The 22500-nt window shown below is 31.1% G+C and overlaps 16 non-coding genes across 16 annotated transcripts; all 16 read right to left on the reverse strand.

Annotated features, from left to right (window-relative positions):
• Window positions 1-3139: 3139 nt before the first annotated feature.
• TRNAC-GCA (transfer RNA cysteine (anticodon GCA)) lies at window positions 3140-3211 on the reverse strand. Its single transcript has one exon. It is a non-coding gene; the product is annotated as a tRNA-Cys (tRNA).
• Window positions 3212-5206: 1995 nt separating this feature from the next.
• Window positions 5207-5278, reverse strand: TRNAC-GCA (transfer RNA cysteine (anticodon GCA)). The gene has a single exon. It is a non-coding gene; the product is annotated as a tRNA-Cys (tRNA).
• Window positions 5279-6228: 950 nt separating this feature from the next.
• TRNAC-GCA (transfer RNA cysteine (anticodon GCA)) lies at window positions 6229-6300 on the reverse strand. The gene has a single exon. It is a non-coding gene; the product is annotated as a tRNA-Cys (tRNA).
• Window positions 6301-8296: 1996 nt separating this feature from the next.
• Window positions 8297-8368, reverse strand: TRNAC-GCA (transfer RNA cysteine (anticodon GCA)). Its single transcript has one exon. It is a non-coding gene; the product is annotated as a tRNA-Cys (tRNA).
• Window positions 8369-10341: 1973 nt separating this feature from the next.
• On the reverse strand, window positions 10342-10413 carry TRNAC-GCA (transfer RNA cysteine (anticodon GCA)). Its single transcript has one exon. It is a non-coding gene; the product is annotated as a tRNA-Cys (tRNA).
• A 2482-nt stretch (window positions 10414-12895) lies between these two features.
• TRNAC-GCA (transfer RNA cysteine (anticodon GCA)) lies at window positions 12896-12967 on the reverse strand. Its single transcript has one exon. It is a non-coding gene; the product is annotated as a tRNA-Cys (tRNA).
• A 433-nt stretch (window positions 12968-13400) lies between these two features.
• TRNAC-GCA (transfer RNA cysteine (anticodon GCA)) lies at window positions 13401-13472 on the reverse strand. Its single transcript has one exon. It is a non-coding gene; the product is annotated as a tRNA-Cys (tRNA).
• A 437-nt stretch (window positions 13473-13909) lies between these two features.
• On the reverse strand, window positions 13910-13981 carry TRNAC-GCA (transfer RNA cysteine (anticodon GCA)). Its single transcript has one exon. It is a non-coding gene; the product is annotated as a tRNA-Cys (tRNA).
• Window positions 13982-14926: 945 nt separating this feature from the next.
• Window positions 14927-14998, reverse strand: TRNAC-GCA (transfer RNA cysteine (anticodon GCA)). Its single transcript has one exon. It is a non-coding gene; the product is annotated as a tRNA-Cys (tRNA).
• Window positions 14999-17976: 2978 nt separating this feature from the next.
• On the reverse strand, window positions 17977-18048 carry TRNAC-GCA (transfer RNA cysteine (anticodon GCA)). The gene has a single exon. It is a non-coding gene; the product is annotated as a tRNA-Cys (tRNA).
• Window positions 18049-18483: 435 nt separating this feature from the next.
• TRNAC-GCA (transfer RNA cysteine (anticodon GCA)) lies at window positions 18484-18555 on the reverse strand. The gene has a single exon. It is a non-coding gene; the product is annotated as a tRNA-Cys (tRNA).
• Window positions 18556-18993: 438 nt separating this feature from the next.
• TRNAC-GCA (transfer RNA cysteine (anticodon GCA)) lies at window positions 18994-19065 on the reverse strand. The gene has a single exon. It is a non-coding gene; the product is annotated as a tRNA-Cys (tRNA).
• A 438-nt stretch (window positions 19066-19503) lies between these two features.
• On the reverse strand, window positions 19504-19575 carry TRNAC-GCA (transfer RNA cysteine (anticodon GCA)). The gene has a single exon. It is a non-coding gene; the product is annotated as a tRNA-Cys (tRNA).
• A 437-nt stretch (window positions 19576-20012) lies between these two features.
• On the reverse strand, window positions 20013-20084 carry TRNAC-GCA (transfer RNA cysteine (anticodon GCA)). The gene has a single exon. It is a non-coding gene; the product is annotated as a tRNA-Cys (tRNA).
• A 439-nt stretch (window positions 20085-20523) lies between these two features.
• TRNAC-GCA (transfer RNA cysteine (anticodon GCA)) lies at window positions 20524-20595 on the reverse strand. Its single transcript has one exon. It is a non-coding gene; the product is annotated as a tRNA-Cys (tRNA).
• Window positions 20596-21032: 437 nt separating this feature from the next.
• Window positions 21033-21104, reverse strand: TRNAC-GCA (transfer RNA cysteine (anticodon GCA)). The gene has a single exon. It is a non-coding gene; the product is annotated as a tRNA-Cys (tRNA).
• Window positions 21105-22500: the final 1396 nt, after the last annotated feature.

Genomic DNA, 22500 nt, shown 5'->3' on the forward strand with positions numbered 1-22500 from the left:
CAACTTCATATGGTTCTAAAATTTCCATGAACATATAGGTAAAGAAGCATGTTTAATCTGTTGAAAAAGTATCTGGAGGGGGCACTCGGAGTTGAGCCAAGGACCTCTTGATCTGCAGTCAAATGCTCTACCACTGAGCTATACCCCCTACATTTAGAAAGCACACCCTCTTTTTTTTTTTTTTTTTTTAACGTAAAAACTGAAATATTTTTGCGCAGTTTATATCGTGGTGACTTTTTTTTATGATAATGTGCATTTTACTTTGCTAAACAGATTTCATTAATTCAAAAAGTACAAAGAAACACTAAGGTATTTTTATTTTACAACTCATTTCTGGGGATTAGAGTCTTCCAATGTGCCATATGTATCTTTTGTCGATTTCTTTTCAGACAAAATTTCTCAAGCATTTTCCAACATTTTTAAATTGTTTTCATATTAAGAAGGCACATCAACATGAACTTTTGTCTACATTTCTGAAATAGTATTCACATTAAGAAAGTACATAAACATGAATTCAACTTCATATGGTTCTAAAATTTCCATGAACATATAGGTAAAAAAGCATGTTTAATCTGTTGAAAAAGTATCTGGAGGGGGCACTCGGAGTTGAACCAAAGACCTCTTGATCTGCAGTCAAATGCTCTACCACCGAGCTATACCCCTCACATTTGGAAAACACACCCTCTTTTTTTTTTTTTTTTTAACGTAAAAACTGAAATATTTTTGCACAGTTTATATCGTGGTGACTTTTTTTATGATAATGTGCATTTTACTTTGCTTAAGAGATTTCATTAATTCAAAAAGTACAAAGAAACACTAAGGTATTTTTATTTTACAACTCATTTCTGGGGATTAGAGTCTTCCAATGTGCCATATGTATCTTTTGTCGATTTCTTTTCAGATAAAATTTCTCAAGCATTTTCCAACATTTTTAAATTGTTTTCATATTAAGAAGGCACATCAACATGAACTTTTTGCTACATTTCTGAAATAGTATTCACATTAAGAAAGTACATAAACATGAATTCAACTTCATATGATTCTAAAATTTCCATGAACATACAGGTAAAAAAGCATGTTTAATCTGTTGAAAATGTATCTGGAGGGGGCACTCGGAGTTGAACCAAGGACCTCTTGATATGCACTCAAATGCTCTACCACTGAACTATACCCCCTACATTTGGAAAACACACCCTCTTTTTTTTTTTTGTACGTAAAAACTGAAATATTTTTGCGCAGTTTATATCATGGTGACTTTTTTTATGATAATGTGCATTTTACTTTGCTAAACAGATTTCATTAATTCAAAAAGTACAAAGAAACACTAAGGTACTTTTATTTTACAACTCATTTCTGGGGATTAGAGTCTTCCAATGTGCCATATGTATCTTTTGTCGATTTCTTTTCAGACAAAATTTCTCAAGCATTTTCCAACATTTTTAAATTGTTTTCATATTAAGAAGGCACATCAACATGAACTTTTTGCTACATTTCTGAAATAGTATTCACATTAAGAAAGTACATAAACATGAATTCAACTTCATATGGTTCTAAAATTTCCATGAACATATAGGTAAAGAAGCATGTTTAATCTGTTGAAAAAGTATCTGGAGGGGGCACTCGGAGTTGAGCCAAGGACCTCTTGATCTGCAGTCAAATGCTCTACCACTGAGCTATACCCCCTACATTTAGAAAGCACACCCTCTTTTTTTTTTTTTTTTTTTAACGTAAAAACTGAAATATTTTTGCGCAGTTTATATCGTGGTGACTTTTTTTTATGATAATGTGCATTTTACTTTGCTAAACAGATTTCATTAATTCAAAAAGTACAAAGAAACACTAAGGTATTTTTATTTTACAACTCATTTCTGGGGATTAGAGTCTTCCAATGTGTCATATGTATCTTTTGTCGATTTCTTTTCAGACAAAATTTCTCAAGCATTTTCCAACATTTTTAAATTGTTTTCATATTAAGAAGGCACATCAACATGAACTTTTGTCTACATTTCTGAAATAGTATTCACATTAAGAAAGTACATAAACATGAATTCAACTTCATATGGTTCTAAAATTTCCATGAACATATAGGTAAAAAAGCATGTTTAATCTGTTGAAAAAGTATCTTGTAGGGGGCACTCGGAGTTGAACCAAGGACCTCTTGATCTGCACTCAAATGCTCTACCACTGAGCTATACCCCCTACATTTGGAAAACACACCCTCTTTTTTTTTTTACGTAAAAACTGAAATATTTTTGCGCAGTTTATATCATGGTGACTTTTTTATGATAATGTGCATTTTACTTTGCTAAACAGATTTCATTAATTCAAAAAGTACAAAGAAACACTAAGGTACTTTTATTTTACAACTCATTTCTGGGGATTAGAGTCTTCCAATGTGCCATATGTATCTTTTGTCGATTTCTTTTCAGACAAAATTTCTCAAGCATTTTCCAACATTTTTAAATTGTTTTCATATTAAGAAGGCACATCAACATGAACTTTTTGCTACATTTCTGAAATAGTATTCACATTAAGAAAGTACATAAACATGAATTCAACTTCATATGGTTCTAAAATTTCCATGAACATATAGGTAAAAAAGCATGTTTAATCTGTTGAAAAAGTATCTGGAGGGGGCACTCAGAGTTGAGCCAAGGACCTCTTGATCTGCAGTCAAATGCTCTACCACTGAGCTATACCCCCTACATTTGGAAAACACACCCTCTTTTTTTTTTTTTTTACGTAAAAACTGAAATATTTTTGCGCAGTTTATATCATGGTGACTTTTTTATGATAATGTGCATTTTACTTTGCTAAACAGATTTCATTAATTCAAAAAGTACAAAGAAACACTAAGGTACTTTTATTTTACAACTCATTTCTGGGGATTAGAGTCTTCCAATGTGCCATATGTATCTTTTGTCGATTTCTTTTCAGACAAAATTTCTCAAGCATTTTCCAACATTTTTAAATTGTTTTCATATTAAGAAGGCACATCAACATGAACTTTTTGCTACATTTCTGAAATAGTATTCACATTAAGAAAGTACATAAACATGAATTCAACTTCATATGGTTCTAAAATTTCCATGAACATATAGGTAAAAAAGCATGTTTAATCTGTTGAAAAAGTATCTGGAGGGGGCACTCGGAGTTGAACCAAGGACCTCTTGATCTGCAGTCAAATGCTCTACCACTGAGCTATACCCCCTACATTTGGAAAGCACATCCTCTTTTTTTTTTTTTTTTTTTTTTTTTTTTTACATAAAACCTGAAATATTTTTGCGCAGTTTATATCGTGGTGACTTTTTTTTATGATAATGTGCATTTTACTTTGCTAAACAGATTTCATTAATTCAAAAAGTACAAAGAAACACTAAGGTATTTTTATTTTACAACTCATCTCTGGGGATTAGAGTCTTCCAATGTGCCATATGTATCTTTTGTCGATTTCTTTTCAGACAAAATTTCTCAAGCATTTTCCAACATTTTTAAATTGTTTTCATATTAAGAAGGCACATCAACATGAACTTTTTTCTACATTTCTGAAATAGTATTCACATTAAGAAAGTACATAAACATGAATTCAACTTCATATGGTTCTAAAATTTCCATGAACATATAGGTAAAAAAGCATGTTTAATCTGTTGAAAAAGCATCTGGAGGGGGCACTCGGAGTTGAACCAAGGACATCTTGATCTGCAGTCAAATGCTCTACCACTGAGCTATACCCCCTACATTTGGAAAACACACCCTTTTTTTTTTTTTTTTTTAACTTAAAAACTGAAATATTTTTGCGCATTTTACATCATGGTGACTTTTTATATGATAATGTGCATTTTACTTTGCTAAACAGATTTCATTAATTCAAAAAGTACAAAGAAACACTAAGGTACTTTTATTTTACAACTCATTTCTGGGGATTAGAGTCTTCCAATGTGCCATATGTATCTTTTGTCGATTTCTTTTCAGACAAAATTTCTCAAGCATTTTCCAACATTTTTAAATTGTTTTCTTATTAAGAAGGCACATCAACATGAACTTTTTGCTACATTTCTGAAATAGTATTCACATTAAGAAAGTACATAAACATGAATTCAACTTCATATGGTTCTAAAATTTCCATGAACATATAGGTAAAAAAGCATGTTTAATCTGTTGAAAAAGTATCTGGAGGGGGCACTCGGTGTTGAGCCAAGGACCTCTTGATCTGCAGTCAAATGCTCTACCACTGAGCTATACCCCCTACATTTGGAAAGCACACCCTCTTTTTTTTTTTTTTTTTTTTTTTTACATACAACCTGAAATATTTTTGCACAGTTTTATATCGTGGTGACTTTTTTTTACGATAATGTGCATTTTACTTTGCTAAACAGATTTCATTCATTCAAAAAGTACAAAGAAACACTAAGGTATTTTTATTTTACAACTCATTTCTGGGGATTAGAGTCTTCCAATGTGCCATATGTATCTTTTGTTGATTTCTTTTCAGATAAAATTTCTCAAGCATTTTCCAACATTTTTAAATTGTTTTCATATTAAGAAGGCACATCAACATGAACTTTTTGCTACATTTCTGAAATAGTATTCACATTAAGAAAGTACATAAACATGAATTCAACTTCATATGGTTCTAAAATTTCCATGAACATATAGGTAAAAAAGCATGTTTAATCTGTTGAAAAAGTATCTGGAGGGGGCACTCGGAGTTGAACCAAAGACCTCTTGATCTGCAGTCAAATTCTCTACCACCGAGCTATACCCCTCACATTTGGAAAACACACCCTCTTTTTTTTTTTTTTTTTAACGTAAAAACTGAAATATTTTTGCACAGTTTATATCGTGGTGACTTTTTTTATGATAATGTGCATTTTACTTTGCTAAACAGATTTCATTAACTCAAAAAGTACAAAGAAACACTAATGTATTTTTATTTTACAACTCATTTCTGGGGATTAGAGTCTTCCAATGTGCCATATGTATCTTTTGTCGATTTATTTTCAGACAAAATTTCTCAAGCATTTTCCAACATTTTTAAATTGTTTTCATATTAAGAAGGCACATCAACATGAACTTTTTGCTACATTTCTGAAATAGTATTCACATTAAGAGAGTACATAAAAATGAATTCAACTTCATATGGTTCTAAAATTTCCATGAACATATAGGTAAAAAAGCATGTTTAATCTGTTGAAAAAGTATCTGGAGGGGGCACTCGGAGTTGAACCAAGGACCTCTTGATCTGCAGTCAAATGCTCTACCACTGAGCTATACCCCCTACATTTGTAAAACTCACCCTCTTTTTTTTTTTTTTTTTTTTACGTAAAAACTGAAATATTTTTGCACAGTTTATATCGTGGTGAATTTTTTTATGATAATGTGCATTTTACTTTGCTAAACGGATTTCATTAACTCAAAAAGTGCAAAGAAACACTAAGGTATTTTTATTTTACAACTCATTTCTGGGGATTAGAGTCTTCCAATGTGCCATATGTATCTTTTGTCGATTTCTTTTCAGACAAAATTTCTCAAGCATTTTCCAACATTTTTAAATTGTTTTCATATTAAGAAGGCACATCAACATGAACTTTTTGCTACATTTCTGAAATAGTATTCACATTAAGAAAGTACATAAACATGAATTCAACTTCATATGGTTCTAAAATTTCCATGAACATATAGGTAAAAAAGCATGTTTAATCTGTTGAAAAAGTATCTGGAGGGGGCACTCAGAGTTGAGCCAAGGACCTCTTGATCTGCAGTCAAATGCTCTACCACTGAGCTATACCCCCTACATTTGGAAAACACACCCTCTTTTTTTTTTTTTTTACGTAAAAACTGAAATATTTTTGCGCAGTTTATATCATGGTGACTTTTTTATGATAATGTGCATTTTACTTTGCTAAACAGATTTCATTAATTCAAAAAGTACAAAGAAACACTAAGGTACTTTTATTTTACAACTCATTTCTGGGGATTAGAGTCTTCCAATGTGCCATATGTATCTTTTGTCGATTTCTTTTCAGACAAAATTTCTCAAGCATTTTCCAACATTTTTAAATTGTTTTCATATTAAGAAGGCACATCAACATGAACTTTTTGCTACATTTCTGAAATAGTATTCACATTAAGAAAGTACATAAACATGAATTCAACTTCATATGGTTCTAAAATTTCCATGAACATATAGGTAAAAAAGCATGTTTAATCTGTTGAAAAAGTATCTGGAGGGGGCACTCGGAGTTGAACCAAGGACCTCTTGATCTGCAGTCAAATGCTCTACCACTGAGCTATACCCCCTACATTTGGAAAGCACATCCTCTTTTTTTTTTTTTTTTTTTTTTTTTTTTTTACATAAAACCTGAAATATTTTTGCGCAGTTTATATCGTGGTGACTTTTTTTTATGATAATGTGCATTTTACTTTGCTAAACAGATTTCATTAATTCAAAAAGTACAAAGAAACACTAAGGTATTTTTATTTTACAACTCATCTCTGGGGATTAGAGTCTTCCAATGTGCCATATGTATCTTTTGTCGATTTCTTTTCAGACAAAATTTCTCAAGCATTTTCCAACATTTTTAAATTGTTTTCATATTAAGAAGGCACATCAACATGAACTTTTTTCTACATTTCTGAAATAGTATTCACATTAAGAAAGTACATAAACATGAATTCAACTTCATATGGTTCTAAAATTTCCATGAACATATAGGTAAAAAAGCATGTTTAATCTGTTGAAAAAGCATCTGGAGGGGGCACTCGGAGTTGAACCAAGGACATCTTGATCTGCAGTCAAATGCTCTACCACTGAGCTATACCCCCTACATTTGGAAAACACACCCTTTTTTTTTTTTTTTTTTAACTTAAAAACTGAAATATTTTTGCGCATTTTACATCATGGTGACTTTTTATATGATAATGTGCATTTTACTTTGCTAAACAGATTTCATTAATTCAAAAAGTACAAAGAAACACTAAGGTACTTTTATTTTACAACTCATTTCTGGGGATTAGAGTCTTCCAATGTGCCATATGTATCTTTTGTCGATTTCTTTTCAGACAAAATTTCTCAAGCATTTTCCAACATTTTTAAATTGTTTTCTTATTAAGAAGGCACATCAACATGAACTTTTTGCTACATTTCTGAAATAGTATTCACATTAAGAAAGTACATAAACATGAATTCAACTTCATATGGTTCTAAAATTTCCATGAACATATAGGTAAAAAAGCATGTTTAATCTGTTGAAAAAGTATCTGGAGGGGGCACTCGGTGTTGAGCCAAGGACCTCTTGATCTGCAGTCAAATGCTCTACCACTGAGCTATACCCCCTACATTTGGAAAGCACACCCTCTTTTTTTTTTTTTTTTTTTTTTTTACATACAACCTGAAATATTTTTGCACAGTTTTATATCGTGGTGACTTTTTTTTACGATAATGTGCATTTTACTTTGCTAAACAGATTTCATTCATTCAAAAAGTACAAAGAAACACTAAGGTATTTTTATTTTACAACTCATTTCTGGGGATTAGAGTCTTCCAATGTGCCATATGTATCTTTTGTTGATTTCTTTTCAGATAAAATTTCTCAAGCATTTTCCAACATTTTTAAATTGTTTTCATATTAAGAAGGCACATCAACATGAACTTTTTGCTACATTTCTGAAATAGTATTCACATTAAGAAAGTACATAAACATGAATTCAACTTCATATGGTTCTAAAATTTCCATGAACATATAGGTAAAAAAGCATGTTTAATCTGTTGAAAAAGTATCTGGAGGGGGCACTCGGAGTTGAACCAAAGACCTCTTGATCTGCAGTCAAATTCTCTACCACCGAGCTATACCCCTCACATTTGGAAAACACACCCTCTTTTTTTTTTTTTTTTTAACGTAAAAACTGAAATATTTTTGCACAGTTTATATCGTGGTGACTTTTTTTATGATAATGTGCATTTTACTTTGCTAAACAGATTTCATTAACTCAAAAAGTACAAAGAAACACTAATGTATTTTTATTTTACAACTCATTTCTGGGGATTAGAGTCTTCCAATGTGCCATATGTATCTTTTGTCGATTTATTTTCAGACAAAATTTCTCAAGCATTTTCCAACATTTTTAAATTGTTTTCATATTAAGAAGGCACATCAACATGAACTTTTTGCTACATTTCTGAAATAGTATTCACATTAAGAGAGTACATAAAAATGAATTCAACTTCATATGGTTCTAAAATTTCCATGAACATATAGGTAAAAAAGCATGTTTAATCTGTTGAAAAAGTATCTGGAGGGGGCACTCGGAGTTGAACCAAGGACCTCTTGATCTGCAGTCAAATGCTCTACCACTGAGCTATACCCCCTACATTTGTAAAACTCACCCTCTTTTTTTTTTTTTTTTTTTTACGTAAAAACTGAAATATTTTTGCACAGTTTATATCGTGGTGAATTTTTTTATGATAATGTGCATTTTACTTTGCTAAACGGATTTCATTAACTCAAAAAGTGCAAAGAAACACTAAGGTATTTTTATTTTACAACTCATTTCTGGGGATTAGAGTCTTCCAATGTGCCATATGTATCTTTTGTCGATTTCTTTTCAGACAAAATTTCTCAAGCATTTTCCAACATTTTTAAATTGTTTTCATATTAAGAAGGCACATCAACATGAACTTTTTGCTACATTTCTGAAATAGTATTCACATTAAGAAAGTACATAAAAATGAATTCAACTTCATATGGTTCTAAAATTTCCATGAACATATAGGTAAAAAAGCATGTTTAATCTGTTGAAAAAGTATCTGGAGGGGGCACTCGGAGTTGAACAAATGACCTCTTGATCTGCAGTCAAATGCTCTACCACTGAGCTATACCCCCTACATTTGGAAAACACACCCTCTTTTTTTTTTTTTTTTACGTACAAACTGAAATATTTTTGCGCAGTTTATATCATGGTGACTTTTTTTATGATAATGTGCATTTTACTTTGCTAAACAGATTTCATTAATTCAAAAAGTACAAAGAAACACTAAGGTACTTTTATTTTACAACTCATTTCTGGGGATTAGAGTCTTCCAATGTGCCATATGTATCTTTTGTCGATTTCTTTTCAGATAAAATTTCTCAAGCATTTTCCAACATTTTTAAATTGTTTTCATATTAAGAAGGCACATCAACATGAACTTTTTGCTACATTTCTGAAATAGTATTCACATTAAGAAAGTACATAAAAATGAATTCAACTTCATATGGTTCTAAAATTTCCATGAACATATAGGTAAAAAAGCATGTTTAATCTGTTGAAAAACTATCTGGAGGGGGCACTCGGAGTTGAGCCAAGGACCTCTTGATCTGCAGTCAAATGCTCTACCACTGAGCTATACCCCCTACATTTGGAAAACACACCCTCTTTTTTTTTTTTTTTTTTTTTTTACGTAAAAACTGAAATATTTTTGCGCAGTTTATATCATGGTGACTTTTTTATGATAATGTGCATTTTACTTTGCTAAACAGATTTCATTAATTCAAAAAGTACAAAGAAACACTAAGGTATTTTTATTTTACAACTCATTTCTGGGGATTAGAGTCTTCCAATGTGCCATATGTATCTTTTGTCGATTTCTTTTCAGATAAAATTTCTCAAGCATTTTCCAACATTTTTAAATTGTTTTCATATTAAGAAGGCACATCAACATGAACTTTTTGCTACATTTCTGAAATAGTATTCACATTAAGAAAGTACATAAACATGAATTCAACTTCATATGATTCTAAAATTTCCATGAACATATAGGTAAAAAAGCATGTTTAATCTGTTGAAAATGTATCTGGAGGGGGCACTCGGAGTTGAACCAAGGACCTCTTGATCTGCACTCAAATGCTCTACCACTGAGCTATACCCCCTACATTTGGAAAACACACCCTGTTTTTTTTTTTACGTAAAAACTGAAATATTTTTGCGCAGTTTATATCATGGTGACTTTTTTTATGATAATGTGCATTTTACTTTGCTAAACAGATTTCATTAATTTAAAAAGTACAAAGAAACACTAAGGTACTTTTATTTTACAACTCATTTCTGGGGATTAGAGTCTTCCAATGTGCCATATGTATCTTTTGTCGATTTCTTTTCAGACAAAATTTCTCAAGCATTTTCCAACATTTTTAAATTGTTTTCATATTAAGAAGGCACATCAACATGAACTTTTTGCTACATTTCTGAAATAGTATTCACATTAAGAAAGTACATAAAAATGAATTCAACTTCATATGGTTCTAAAATTTCCATGAACATATAGGTAAAAAAGCATGTTTAATCTGTTGAAAAAGTATCTGGAGGGGGCACTTGGAGTTGAACCAAGGACCTCTTGATCTGCAGTCAAATGCTCTACCACTGAGCTATACCCCCTACATTTGGAAAGCACACCCTCTTTTTTTTTTTTTTACGTAAAAACTGAAATATTTTTGCGCAGTTTATATCGTGGTGACTTTTTTTATGATAATGTGCATTTTACTTTGCTAAACAGATTTCATTAATTAAAAAAGTACAAAGAAACACTAAGGTACTTTTATTTTGCAACTCATTTCTGGGGATTAGAGTCTTCCAATGTGCCATATGTATCTTTTGTCGATTTCTTTTCAGACAAAATTTCTCAAGCATTTTCCAACATTTTTAAATTGTTTTCATATTAAGAAGGCACATCAACATGAACTTTTTGCTACATTTCTGAAATAGTATTCACATTAAGAAAGTACATAAACATGAATTCAACTTCATATGGTTCTAAAATTTCCATGAACATATAGGTAAAAAAGCATGTTTAATCTGTTGAAAAAGTATCTGGAGGGGGCACTCGGAGTTGAACCAAGGACTTCTTGATCTGCAGTCAAATGCTCTACCACTGAGCTTTACCCCCTACATTTGGAAAGCACACCCTCTTTTTTTTTTTTTACATAAAACCTGAAATATTTTTGCACAGTTTTATATCGTGGTGACTTTTTTTTACGATGATGTGCATTTTACTTTGCTAAACAGATTTCATTAATTCAAAAAGTACAAAGAAACACTAAGGTATTTTTATTTTACAAGTCATTTCTGGGGAGTAGAGTCTTCCAATGTGCCATATGTATCTTTTGTCGATTTCTTTTCAGACAAAATTTCTCAAGCATTTTCCAACATTTTTAAATTGTTTTCATATTAAGAAGGCACATCAACATGAACTTTTTGCTACATTTCTGAAATAGTATTCACATTAAGAAAGTACATAAACATGAATTCAACTTCCTATGGTTCTAAAATTTCCATGAACATATAGGTAAAAAAGCATGTTTAATCTGTTGAAAAAGTATCTAGAGGGGGCACTCGGAGTTGAACCAAGGACCTCTTGATCTGCAGTCAAATGCTCTACCACTGAGTTATACCCCCTACATTTGGAAAGCACACCCTCTTTTTTTTTTTTTTTTTTTTTACATAAAACCTGAAATATTTTTGCACAGTTTTCTATCGTGGTGACTTTTTTTTACGATGATGTGCATTTTACTTTGCTAAACAGATTTCATTAATTCAAAAAGTACAAAGAAACACTAAGGTATTTTTATTTTACAAGTCATTTCTGGGGATTAGAGTCTTCCAATGTGCCATATGTATCTTTTGTTGATTTCTTTTCAGATAAAATTTCTCAAGCATTTTCCAACATTTTTAAATTGTTTTCATATTAAGAAGGCACATCAACATGAACTTTTTGCTACATTTATGAAATAGTATTCACATTAAGAAAGTACATAAACATGAATTCAACTTCATATGATTCTAAAATTTCCATGAACATATAGGTAAAAAAGCATGTTTAATCTGTTGAAAAAGTATCTGGAGGGGGCACTCGGAGTTGAACCAAGGACCTCTTGATCTGCACTCAAATGCTCTACCACTGAGCTATACCCCCTACATTTGGAAAACACAACCTCTTTTTTTTTTTTTACGTAAAAACTGAAATATTTTTGCGCAGTTTATATCGTGGTGACTTTTTTTTATGATAATGTGCATTTTACTTTGCTAAACAGATGTCATTAATTCAAAAAGTACAAAGAAACACTAAGGTATTTTTATTTTACAACTCATTTCTGGGAATTAGAGTCTTCCAATGTGCCATATGTATCTTTTGTCGATTTCTTTTCAGACAAAATTTCTCAAGCATTTTCCAACATTTTTAAATTGTTTTCATATTAAGAAGGCACATGAACATGAACTTTTTGCTACATTTCTGAAATAGTATTCACATTAAGAAAGTACATAAACATGAATTCAACTTCATATGGTTCTAAAATTTCCATGAACATATAGGTAAAAAAGCATGTTTAATCTGTTGAAAAAGTATCTGGAGGGGGCACTCAGAGTTGAACCAAAGACCTCTTGATCTGCAGTCAAATGCTCTACCACCGAGCTATACCCCTCACATTTGGAAAACACACCCTCTTTTTTTTTTTTTTTTAAACGTAAAAACTGAAATATTTTTGCACAGTTTATATCGTGGTGACTTTTTTTATGATAATGTGCATTTTACTTTGCTAAACAGATTTCATTAATTCAAAAAGTACAAAGAAACACTAAGGTATTTTTATTTTACAACTCATTTCTGGGGATTAGAGTCTTCCAATGTGCCATATGTATCTTTTGTCGATTTCTTTTCAGATAAAATTTCTCAAGCATTTTCCAACATTTTTAAATTGTTTTCATATTAAGAAGGCACATCAACATGAACTTTTTGCTACATTTCTGAAATAGTATTCACATTAAGAAAGTACATAAACATGAATTCAACTTCATATGATTCTAAAATTTCCATGAACATATAGGTAAAAAAGCATGTTTAATCTGTTGAAAATGTATCTGGAGGGGGCACTCGGAGTTGAACCAAGGACCTCTTGATCTGCAGTCAAATGCTCTACCACTGAGCTATACCCCCTACATTTAGAAAACACACCCTCTTTTTTTTTTTACGTAAAAACTGAAATATTTTTGCGCAGTTTATATCATGGTGACTTTTTTTATGATAATGTGCATTTTACTTTGCTAAACAGATTTCATTAATTCAAAAAGTACAAAGAAACACTAAGGTATTTTTATTTTACAACTCATTTCTGGGGATTAGAGTCTTCCAATGTGCCATATGTATCTTTTGTCGATTTCTTTTCAGACAAAATTTCTCAAGCATTTTCCAACATTTTGAAATTGTTTTCATATGAAGAAGGCACATCAACATGAACTTTTTGCTACATTTCTGAAATAGTATTCACATTAAGAAAGTACATAAAAATGAATTCAACTTCATATGGTTCTAAAATTTCCATGAACATATAGGTAAAAAAGCATGTTTAATCTGTTGAAAAAGTATCTGGAGGGGGCACTCGGAGTTGAACCAAGGACCTCTTGATCTGCAGTCAAATGCTCTACCACTGAGCTATACCCCCTACATTTGGAAAGCACACCCTCTTTTTTTTTTTTTTTACGTAAAAACTGAAATATTTTTGCGTAGTTTATATCGTGGTGACTTTTTTTATGATAATGTGCATTTTACTTTGCTAAACAGATTTCATTAATTCAAAAAGTACAAAGAAACACTAAGGTATTTTTATTTTACAACTCATTTCTGGGGATTAGAGTCTTCCAATGTGCCATATGTATCTTTTGTCGATTTCTTTTCAGACAAAATTTCTCAAGCATTTTCCAACATTTTTAAATTGTTTTCATATTAAGAAGGCACATCAACATGAACTTTTTGCTACATTTCTGAAATAGTATTCACATTAAGAAAGTACATAAACATGAATTCAACTTCATATGGTTCTAAAATTTCCATGAACACATAGGTAAAAAAGCATGTTTAATCTGTTGAAAAAGCATCTGGAGGGGGCACTCGGAGTTGAACCAAGGACCTCTTGATCTGCAGTCAAATGCTCTACCACTGAGCTATACCCCCTACGTTTGGAAAACACACCCTCTTTTTTTTTTTACATAAAACTTGAAATATTTTTGCACAGTTTTATATCGTGGTGACTTTTTTTTACGATGATGTGCATTTTACTTGGCTAAACAGATTTCATTCATTCAAAAAGTACAAAGAAACACTAAGGTATTTTTATTTTACAAGTCATTTCTGGGGATTAGAGTCTTCCAATGTGCCATATGTATCTTTTGTTGATTTCTTTTCAGATAAAATTTCTCAAGCATTTTCCAACATTTTTAAATTGTTTTCATATTAAGAAGGCACATCAAAATGAACTTTTTGCTACATTTCTGAAATAGTATTCACATTAAGAAAGTACATAAACATGAATTCAACTTCATATGATTCTAAAATTTCCATGAACATATTGGTAAAAAAGCATGTTTAATCTGTTGAAAAGGTATCTGGAGGGGGCACTCGGAGTTGAACCAAGGACCTCTTGATTTGCACTCAAATGCTCTACCACTGAGCTATACCCCCTACATTTGGAAAACACAACCTCTTTTTTTTTTTTTTTACGTAAAAACTGAAATATTTTTGCGCAGTTTATATCGTGGTGACTTTTTTTTATGATAATGTGCATTTTACTTTGCTAAACAGATTTCATTAATTCAAAAAGTACAAAGAAACACTAAGGTATTTTTATTTTACAACTCATTTCTGGGGATTAGAGTCTTCCAATGTGCCATATGTATCTTTTGTCGATTTCTTTTCAGACAAAATTTCTCAAGCATTTTCCAACATTTTGAAATTGTTTTCATATGAAGAAGGCACATCAACATAAACTTTTTGCTACATTTCTGAAATAGTATTCACATTAAGAAAGTACATAAAAATGAATTCAACTTCATATGGTTCTAAAATTTCCATGAACATATAGGTAAAAAAGCATGTTTAATCTGTTGAAAAAGTATCTGGAGGGGGCACTCGGAGTTGAACCAAGGACCTCTTGATCTGCAGTCAAATGCTCTACCACTGAGCTATACCCCCTACATTTGGAAAGCACACCCTCTTTTTTTTTTTTTACGTAAAAACTGAAATATTTTTGCGTAGTTTATATCGTGGTGACTTTTTTTATGATAATGTGCATTTTACTTTGCTAAACAGATTTCATTAATTCAAAAAGTACAAAGAAACACTAAGGTATTTTTATTTTACAACTCATTTCTGGGGATTAGAGTCTTCCAATGTGCCATATGTATCTTTTGTCGATTTCTTTTCAGACAAAATTTCTCAAGCATTTTCCAACATTTTTAAATTGTTTTCATATTAAGAAGGCACATCAACATGAACTTTTTGCTACATTTCTGAAATAGTATTCACATTAAGAAAGTACATAAACATGAATTCAACTTCATATGGTTCTAAAATTTCCATGAACACAGAGGTAAAAAAGCATGTTTAATCTGTTGAAAAAGCATCTGGAGGGGGCACTCGGAGTTGAACCAAGGACCTCTTGATCTGCAGTCAAATGCTCTACCACTGAGATATACCCCCTACGTTTGAAAAACACACCCTCTTTTTTTTTTTTACATAAAACTTGAAATATTTTTGCACAGTTTTATATCGTGGTGACTTTTTTTTACGATGATGTGCATTTTACTTGGCTAAACAGATTTCATTCATTCAAAAAGTACAAAGAAACACTAAGGTATTTTTATTTTACAAGTCATTTCTGGGGATTAGAGTCTTCCAATGTGCCATATGTATCTTTTGTTGATTTCTTTTCAGATAAAATTTCTCAAGCATTTTCCAACATTTTTAAATTGTTTTCATATTAAGAAGGCACATCAAAATGAACTTTTTGCTACATTTCTGAAATAGTATTCACATTAAGAAAGTACATAAACATGAATTCAACTTCATATGATTCTAAAATTTCCATGAACATATTGGTAAAAAAGCATGTTTAATCTGTTGAAAAGGTATCTGGAGGGGGCACTCGGAGTTGAACCAAGGACCTCTTGATCTGCACTCAAATGCTCTACCACTGAGCTATACCCCCTACATTTGGAAAACACAACCTCTTTTTTTTTTTTTTACGTAAAAACTGAAATATTTTTGCGCAGTTTATATCGTGGTGACTTTTTTTTATGATAATGTGCATTTTACTTTGCTAAACAGATGTCATTAATTCAAAAAGTACAAAGAAACACTAAGGTATTTTTATTTTACAACTCATTTCTGGGAATTAGAGTCTTCCAATGTGCCATATGTATCTTTTGTCGATTTCTTTTCAGACAAAATTTCTCAAGCATTTTCCAACATTTTTAAATTGTTTTCATATTAAGAAGGCACATCAACATGAACTTTTTGCTACATTTCTGAAATAGTATTCACATTAAGAAAGTACATAAACATGAATTCAACTTCATATGGTTCTAAAATTTCCATGAACATATAGGTAAAAAAGCATGTTTAATCTGTTGAAAAAGTATCTGGAGGGGGAACTCAGAGTTGAACCAAAGACCTCTTGATCTGCAGTCAAATGCTCTACCACCGAGCTATACCCCTCACATTTGGAAAACACACCCTCTTTTTTTTTTTTTTTTTAAACGGAAAAACTGAAATATTTTTGCACAGTTTATATCGTGGTGACTTTTTTTATGATAATGTGCATTTTACTTTGCTAAACAGATTTCATTAATTCAAAAAGTACAAAGAAACACTAAGGTATTTTTATTTTACAACTCATTTCTGGGGATTAGAGTCTTCCAATGTGCCATATGTATCTTTTGTCGATTTCTTTTCAGATAAAATTTCTCAAGCATTTTCCAACATTTTTAAATTGTTTTCATATTAAGAAGGCACATCAACATGAACTTTTTGCTACATTTCTGAAATAGTATTCACATTAAGAAAGTACATAAACATGAATTCAACTTCATATGATTCTAAAATTTCCATGAACATATAGGTAAAAAAGCATGTTTAATCTGTTGAAAATGTATCTGGAGGGGGCACTCGGAGTTGAACCAAGGACCTCTTGATCTGCACTCAAATGCTCTACCACTGAGCTATACCCCCTACATTTAGAAAACACACCCTCTTTTTTTTTTTACGTAAAAACTGAAATATTTTTGCGCAGTTTATATCATGGTGACTTTTTTTATGATAATGTGCATTTTACTTTGCTAAACAGATTTCATTAATTCAAAAAGTACAAAGAAACACTAAGGTACTTTTATTTTACAACTCATTTCTGGGGATTAGAGTCTTCCAATGTGCCATATGTATCTTTTGTCGATTTCTTTTCAGACAAAATTTCTCAAGCATTTTCCAACATTTTTAAATTGTTTTCATATTAAGAAGGCACATCAACATGAACTTTTTGCTACATTTCTGAAATAGTATTCACATTAAAAAGTACATAAACATGAATTCAACTTCATATGGTTCTAAAATTTCCATGAACATATAGGTAAAAAAGCATGTTTAATCTGTTGAAAAAGTATCTGGAGGGGGCACTCGGAGTTGAACCAAGGACCTCTTAATCTGCAGTCAAATGCTCTACCACTGAGCTATACCCCCTACATTTGGAAAACACACCCTCTTTTTTTTTTTTTTTTACGTAAAAACTGAAATATTTTTGCGCAGTTTATATCATGGTGACTTTTTTATGATAATGTGCATTTTACTTTGCTAAACAGATTTCATTAATTCAAAAAGTACAAAGAAACACTAAGGTATTTTTATTTTACAAGTCATTTCTGGGGATTAGAGTCTTCCAATGTGCCATATGTATCTTTTGTTGATTTCTTTTCAGATAAAATTTCTCAAGCATTTTCCAACATTTTTAAATTGTTTTCATATTAAGAAGGCACATCAACATGAACTTTTTGCTACATTTCAGAAATAGTATTCACATTAAGAAAGTACATAAACATGAATTCAACTTCATATGGTTCTAAAATTTCCATGAACATATAGGTAAAAAAGCATGTTTAATCTGTTGAAAAAGTATCTGGAGAGGGCACTCGGAGTTGAACCAAGGACCTCTTGATCTGCAGTCAAATGCTCTACCACTGAGCTATACCCCCTACATTTGGAAAACACACCCTCTTTTTTTTTTTTTATGTAAAAACTGAAATATTTTTGCGCAGTTTATATCATGGTGACTTTTTTTATGATAATGTGCATTTTACTTTGCTAAACAGATTTCATTAATTCAAAAAGTACAAAGAAACACTAAGGTACTTTTATTTTACAACTCATTTCTGGGGATTAGAGTCTTCCAATGTGCCATATGTATCTTTTGTCGATTTCTTTTCAGACAAAATTTCTCAAGCATTTTCCAACATTTTTAAATTGTTTTCATATTAAGAAGGCACATCAACATGAACTTTTTGCTACATTTCTGAAATAGTATTCACATTAAGAAAGTACATAAACATGAATTCAACTTCATATGGTTCTAAAATTTCCATGAACATATAGGTAAAAAAGCATGTTTAATCTGTTGAAAAAGTATCTGGAGGGGGCACTCGGAGTTGAACCAAGGACCTCTTGATCTGCAGTCAAATGCTCTACCACTGAGCTATACCCCCTACATTTGGAAAACACACTCTCTTTTTTTTTTTTTTTTATGTAAAAGCTGAAATATTTTTGCGCAGTTTATATCATGGTGACTTTTTTTATGATAATGTGCATTTTACTTTGCTAAACAGATTTCATTAATTCAAAAAGTACAAAAAAACACTAAGGTACTTATATTTTACAACTCAATTCTGGGGTTCAGAGTCTTCCAATGTGCCATATGTATCTTTTGTCGATTTTTTTTCAGACAAAATTTCTCAAGCATTTTCCAACATTTTTAAATTGTTTTCATATTAAGAAGGCACATCAACATGAACTTTTTGCTACATTTCTGAAATAGTATTCACATTAAGAAAGTACATAAACATGAATTCAACTTCATATGGTTCTAAAATTTCCATGAACATATAGGTAAAAAAGCATGTTTAATCTGTTGAAAAAGTATCTGGAGGGGGCACTCGGAGTTGAACCAAGGACCTCTTGATCTGCAGTCAAATGCTCTACCACTGAGCTATACCCCCTACATTTGGAAAACACACACTCTTTTTTTTTTTTTTTTACGTAAAAACTGAAATATTTTTGCGCAGTTTATATCATGGTGACTTTTTTTATGATAATGTGCATTTTACTTTGCTAAACAGATTTCATTAATTCAAAAAGTACAAAGAAACACTAAGGTACTTTTATTTTACAACTCATTTCTGGGGATTAGAGTCTTCCAATGTGCCATATGTATCTTTTGTCGATTTCTTTTCAGACAAAATTTCTCAAGCATTTTCCAACATTTTTAAATTGTTTTCATATTAAGAAGGCACATCAACATGAACTTTTTGCTACATTTCTGAAATAGTATTCACATTAAGAAAGTACATAAACATGAATTCAACTTCATATGGTTCTAAAATTTCCATGAACATATAGGTAAAAAAGCATGTTTAATCTGTTGAAAAAGTATCTGGAGGGGGCACTCGGAGTTGAACCAAGGACCTCTTGATCTGCAGTCAAATGCTCTACCACTGAGCTATACCCCCTACATTTGGAAAACACACCCTCTTTTTTTTTTTTTTTATGTAAAAGCTGAAATATTTTTGCGCAGTTTATATCATGGTGACTTTTTTTATGATAATGTGCATTTTACTTTGCTAAACAGATTTCATTAATTCAAAAAGTACAAAAAAACACTAAGGTACTTATATTTTACAACTCAATTCTGGGGATTAGAGTCTTCCAATGTGCCATATGTATCTTTTGTCGATTTTTTTTCAGACAAAATTTCTCAAGCATTTTCCAACATTTTTAAATTGTTTTCATATTAAGAAGGCACATCAACATGAACTTTTTGCTACATTTCTGAAATAGTATTCACATTAAGAAAGTACATAAACATGAATTCAACTTCATATGGTTCTAAAATTTCCATGAACATATAGGTAAAAAAGCATGTTTAATCTGTTGAAAAAGTATCTGGAGGGGGCACTCGGAGTTGAACCAAGGACCTCTTGATCTGCAGTCAAATGCTCTACCACTGAGCTATACCCCCTACATTTGGAAAACACACTCTCTTTTTTTTTTTTTTTTTATGTAAAAGCTGAAATATTTTTGCGCAGTTTATATCATGGTGACTTTTTTTATGATAATGTGCATTTTACTTTGCTAAACAGATTTCATTAATTCAAAAAGTACAAAAAAACACTAAGGTACTTATATTTTACAACTCAATTCTGGGGTTCAGAGTCTTCCAATGTGCCATATGTATCTTTTGTCGATTTTTTTTCAGACAAAATTTCTCAAGCATTTTCCAACATTTTTAAATTGTTTTCATATTAAGAAGGCACATCAACATGAACTTTTTGCTACATTTCTGAAATAGTATTCACATTAAGAAAGTACATAAACATGAATTCAACTTCATATGGTTCTAAAATTTCCATGAACATATAGGTAAAAAAGCATGTTTAATCTGTTGAAAAAGTATCTGGAGGGGGCACTCGGAGTTGAACCAAGGACCTCTTGATCTGCAGTCAAATGCTCTACCACTGAGCTATACCCCCTACATTTGGAAAACACACACTCTTTTTTTTTTTTTTTATGTAAAAGCTGAAATATTTTTGCGCAGTTTATATCATGGTGACTTTTTTTATGATAATGTGCATTTTACTTTGCTAAACAGATTTCATTAATTCAAAAAGTACAAAAAAACACTAAGGTACTTATATTTTACAACTCAATTCTGGGGATTAGAGTCTTCCAATGTGCCATATGTATCTTTTGTCGATTTTTTTTCAGACAAAATTTCTCAAGCATTTTCCAACATTTTTAAATTGTTTTCATATTAAGAAGGCACATCAACATGAACTTTTTGCTACATTTCTGAAATAGTATTCACATTAAGAAAGTACATAAACATGAATTCAACTTCATATGGTTCTAAAATTTCCATGAATATATAGGTAAAAAAGCATGTTTAATCTGTTGAAAAAGTATCTGGAGGGGGCACTCGGAGTTGAACCAAGGACCTCTTGATTTGCAGTCAAATGCTCTACCACTGAGCTATACCCCCTACATTTGGAAAACACACACTCTTTTTTTTTTTTTTTTACGTAAAAACTGAAATATTTTTGCGCAGTTTATATCATGGTGACTTTTTTTATGATAATGTGCATTTTACTTTGCTAAACAGATTTCATTAATTCAAAAAGTACAAAGAAACACTAAGGTACTTTTATTTTACAACTCATTTCTGGGGATTAGAGTCTTCCAATGTGCCATATGTATCTTTTGTCGATTTCTTTTCAGACAAAATTTCTCAAGCATTTTCCAACATTTTTAAATTGTTTTCATATTAAGAAGGCACATCAACATGAACTTTTTGCTACATTTCTGAAATAGTATTCACATTAAGAAAGTACATAAACATGAATTCAACTTCATATGGTTCTAAAATTTCCATGAACATATAGGTAAAAAAGCATGTTTAATCTGTTGAAAAAGTATCTGGAGGGGGCACTCGGAGTTGAACCAAAGACCTCTTGATCTGCAGTCAAATGCTCTACCACTGAGCTATACCCCCTACATTTGGAAAACACACCCTCTTTTTTTTTTTTTTTTTTTATGTAAAAGCTGAAATATTTTTGCGCAGTTTATATCATGGTGACTTTTTTTATGATAATGTGCATTTTACTTTGCTAAACAGATTTCATTAATTCAAAAAGTACAAAAAAACACTAAGGTACTTATATTTTACAACTCAATTCTGGGGATTAGAGTCTTCCAATGTGCCATATGTATCTTTTGTCGATTTTTTTTCAGACAAAATTTCTCAAGCATTTTCCAACATTTTTAAATTGTTTTCATATTAAGAAGGCACATCAACATGAACTTTTTGCTACATTTCTGAAATAGTATTCACATTAAGAAAGTACATAAACATGAATTCAACTTCATATGGTTCTAAAATTTCCATGAACATATAGGTAAAAAAGCATGTTTAATCTGTTGAAAAAGTATCTGGAGAGGTCACTCGGAGTTGAACCAAGGACCTCTTGATCTGCAGTCAAATGCTCTACCACTGAGCTATACCCCCTACATTTGTAAAACACACCCTCTTTTTTTTTTTTTTTTTTTAACAACGTAAAAACTGAAATATTTTTGCACAGTTTATATCGTGGTGACTTTTTTATGATAATGAGCATTTTACTTTGCTAAACAGATTTCATTAATTCAAAAAGTACAAAGAAACACTAAGGTATTTTTATTTTACAACTCATTTCTGGGGATTAGAGTCTTCCAATGTGCCATATGTATCTTTTGTCGATTTCTTTTCAGACAAAATTTCTCAAGCATTTTCCAACATTTTTAAATTGTTTTCATATTAAGAAGGCACATCAACATGAACTTTTTGCTACATTTCTGAAAAAGTATTCACATTAAGAAAGTACATAAACATGAATTCAACT

This window comes from Ranitomeya variabilis, chromosome 1 (assembly GCF_051348905.1).
Source record: "Ranitomeya variabilis isolate aRanVar5 chromosome 1, aRanVar5.hap1, whole genome shotgun sequence".
In the NCBI taxonomy this organism is placed as follows: Eukaryota; Metazoa; Chordata; class Amphibia; order Anura; family Dendrobatidae; genus Ranitomeya; species Ranitomeya variabilis.